Consider the following 4,418-nt stretch of genomic DNA (forward strand, 5'->3'; position numbering starts at 1 on the left):
CTTGGGAGACTAGGGTTCCAATTTCTCTCCTTTCTTTTCTTTAATCCAAGCTTCTTGTTAGTTATTTGTGTTGAGAGCAAGATTATTTTGGGATCAAGGAAGCTAAGGTAAGCTTTTGGTTTAGTTTATTCTTGGTTTTGGAGTTGGGAGAAATCATGGGTTTGGTGATGTGTTGATTTTATGGATTAATTGATATGGGTTTATGATTATTGAGTTGTTGATGGTTCAATACATGGCTTATTGTTGTAGGTTTTGTACCAAGATTATAGATTCAAGGTGTTCTTGTGGTTTGTAAGTGGAATTTCATTCTTGTGCTCACATGATTATATATGTATTGTGTTTCAAAGGTTTTATTGTGTTATTCCCTTCATTTGATTCACTATTATGTATTGATACATTTGTTGTATATTGTGGAGGCAGTTGATGTCTCAACTTTGAGAAGGGAATACAAAAGAGAAAGATTATCAAAGTGTTTGATGAAATGTCCCAAAGAAAGAGTTTAAAAGTTTATGGATTGATAGATACATAGTCAGAGATTGCATGCAATTAGTTGATCAACGACCATAGGCTTATATATCTCTCAGAGTTGTCGATTTATATCGATGGGATAAGAGCACCACAGACAGAGTTACTATTGATATCAATCCACCATAGTAAAGAGAAATACCATCTCATTGTTATGCTATTGCTACGATATACATGTTTCAGAGTTGATGGTATTTTATTTTTCAAAGCCATGTTTTACAGATTATACTATGTATCATTGCTATGTAAGAGTTCCACTTGCTGAGTTTTATACTCATTTCAGTTATTTCATGTGATGCAGATAAGAGCAACGGACCAGGACGTTGATTGTGGCCCGGAGTCATATGCATACGAAGTTGGAAGGAAGATGTTATTTTGCAAGTATTTTTGGATCATGATCATAGGAATGATATTTTGTATTTTGTTATATCATTTGAATGATCATTTATTTACTTTTAAACATTTTATGGTGATGTATTTTGAAACCTTCCTTCATTTTATAAGAAAATTTTAAATTCCGCTGCTACTGTTATTGTAAACGGGTCGAGGTGTCACATTTAGTGGTATCAGAGCACCGTTCTTCGGACCAATGCATATGACTTCGTCTACTTTCAACTGTCCGGGTATGTTTTCTTTTCTAGGCCATGTTGTTTCGAAGGATGGTATAGCTGTTGATCCAGCAAAGATTGAGGCGATACAGAAGTGGCCTATTCCTACCACTGTCTCAGAGGTACGCAGTTTTCTTGGGTTGGCAGGTTATTATCGTCGTTTCATCTCAGATTTTTCTAAGATTGTCCTGCCGTTAACCAATCTGACGAGGAAGACTGTGAAGTTCGAGTGGTCCAATGATTGCCAGAGTGCATTTCAAGAGTTGAAGGACAAGTTGACGACATCTCCTGTTCTTTCATTGCCCAGTGGTTCAGAGGATTTTGTTGTGTACACCGATGCATCGAAGAAGGGTCTTGGTGCAGTGTTGATGCAGCGTGGTAAGGTCATTGCCTATGCTTCTCGCCAGTTGAAAGACTGAGAAGAATTATCCGACGCATGATTTGTTGCTAGCAGCTGTGGTTTTCGCCTTGAAGATTTGGAGACATTACTTATATGGCGAAAAGTGTGAAATTTTCACGGACCACAAGAGTTTGAAGTATTTGTTCTCTCAGAAAGAGCTCAATATGCGACAGAGGAGGTGGTTAGAGCTTGTCAAAGATTATGATGTGACGATTAGTTACCACCCAGGGAAAGCAAATGTTGTAGCAGATGCTTTGAGCCGTAAATCGAGTTCTTCTTTGAGTTTGATGATTCAGAAGCCGTTGTTGTTGGACTTGCAGCGAGAGGAGATTTCTTTGGTAGTCCCTGGAGCCATTGCTCGCCTTTCAGCGTTGGTCATTCGGGCTACATTGTCGGACAGGATCCGTAGAGAGCAGACAGTAGATGTTCAGTTGACAGAGATGAGAGCTAGAGCAGAGGAGAAAGGTAACTCAGAGTTTGGGGTGAATGGAGATGGTTTGGTGACTTTCAGAGGCCGCATTTGTGTTTCTATTGGCGATGATATTCGACGAGACGTCTTGACAGAGGCACATACCGCACCATATTCGATACATCCAGGCAGCACCAAGATGTATCAGGATCTTCATAGACTCTACTGGTGGCCAGGTATGAAGAAAGATATTGCCATATTTATTTCTCAGTGCCTAACTTGTCAGCAGGTGAAGATTGAGCACCAGAGACCTGCTGGGACATTGCTATCATTGCCGATTCCTCAGTGGAAATGGGAGCATATTACGATGGACTTCGTGACTGGTCTTCCAAGGACGCAGAAGGGTTTTAATTCTATTTGGGTTATTGTGGATCGATTGACCAAGTCAGCGTATTTTCTCCCAGTCAAGACGACGTATTCCATTAACCAGTATGCCGAGGATTATATAGCAGAGATTGTTAGACTTCACGGTGTCCCTGTGTCGATTGTGTCTGATCGTGACCCTAGATTTACCTCAGAGTTTTGGAAGAGTTTGCACAGAGCTATGGGTTCACGGTTAGCTTTCAGTACAACATATCACCCTCAGAGCGACGGTCAATCAAAGAGAGTTATTCAGATTCTAGAGGATATGCTCAGAGCTTGCACTATTGATTATTCTGGTAGCTAGGATTCTAAATTGCCTCTTGTGGACCCTTAAGAGGTGCTATCTTCAAAAACACATGGTCGCCAACCTCAAACTACAACGGCCTACGACGCACATCTGCATAGCTCTTCTGTCTCGACTGCGCTGTCTTCATCCTCTCTCTAATAACAGCAACTACATCAGCAGTCTGTTGGACCAACTCTGGACCCAACATCTTTCTCTCACCAATCTCATCCCATGTTCTTCGCCACGAGCCATTGGACTTGACGCCGAATTTGACGTACCAAGAGATTCCGGTTAAGATACTGGACCGCAAAGTTAAAGTTTTGAGAAACAAAGATATCGGCATCGTTAAAGTCCTTTGGAGGAATCATTTGATTGAAGAGGCTACGTGGGAACCGGAGGATGAGATGAGAGAGAAGTATCCTGAGTTGTTCGTGCAGTGACGTCAATTTCGAGGACGAAATTCCTCTAAGGAGGGGAGATTGTAATAGCCAAGCCTGGTGTACGGTACGGTTTAAGTTTTCATAAGTTTATTGACTACTTGGTCAAGTTTAGGTATAGTTTGGATGTTAAGAGTTTCGATTTATGATTTATAGTATGGTTGGTTATAGATGATGTGTAGTGCTTTTGTAGCGGCGTTACGATTAAATTCATGATAAATTGTATATTGATCCAAATGAGGTGAGGCCTTTTCCATTAGAAAGATAAGACATAGAGGTGTAACTTTCTTATTTTGAGTTTTGTTCAAATCATTGTGGATGGTAAGCCAAAAGTGCCCCGAAGTGTTTAGTGTGTTTCGACGTTCCTCCAGTGACACATGTTGGGAGAATGGGCATAACGTTTTACTCAGACGTCCAATGGATCTGCAATTTTGAGGGATTCAAGATAAGACATAGAGCTACAACTTTTAGTTTACAACTTTTCCAAATTATGAAGGGAAGTGGCGTTTCAGAAGCGATCTTTGGAGTGACAGTGCGCAGAGTGCGCGCCCGGGCGGGAATGTTTGTGCGCCCGGGCAGGCCTTGTTCGAAAATATTGTGTTTTTGCCGAGAGTTCTGCGCTCGGGCGGAAAAAGATGTCCGCCCGAGCGGCCAGCGATTTTTTAAAAACGTGTTTTCGTATTTTAAGTGTTTTAATGCAAGAGTTGGTCTCATTTTTCCTCATTTCTACTCCTCCTTTTCGTTTCTTCTTCTCTTGGGAGACTAGGGTTCCAATTTCTCTCCTTTCTTTTCTTTAATCCAAACTTCTTGTTAGTTATTTGTGTTGAGAGCAAGATTATTTTTGGATCAAGGAAGCTAAGGTAAGCTTTTGGTTTAGTTTATTCTTGGTTTTGGAGTTGGGAGAAATCATGGGTTTGGTGATGTGTTGATTTTATGGATTAATTGATATGGGTTTATGATTATTGAGTTGTTGATGGTTCAATACATGGCTTATTGTTGTAGGTTTTGTACCAAGATTATAGATTCAAGGTGTTCTTGTGGTTTGTAAGTGGAATTTCATTCTTGTGCTAACATGATTATATATGTATTGTGTTTCAAAGGTTTTATTGTGTTATTCCCTTCATTTGATTCACTATTATGTATTGATACCTTTGTTGTATATTGTGGAGGCAATTGATGTCTCAACTTTGAGAAGGGAATACAAAAGAGAAAGATTATCAAAGTGTTTGATGAAATGTGTTAAAGAAAGAGTTTAAATGTTTTATGTATTGATAGATACATAGTCAGAGATTGCATGCAATTAGTTGATCAACGACCATAGGCTTATATC

Source organism: Primulina tabacum, chromosome 7, assembly GCF_025594145.1.
Source record: "Primulina tabacum isolate GXHZ01 chromosome 7, ASM2559414v2, whole genome shotgun sequence".
NCBI classification, from domain to species: Eukaryota; Viridiplantae; Streptophyta; class Magnoliopsida; order Lamiales; family Gesneriaceae; genus Primulina; species Primulina tabacum.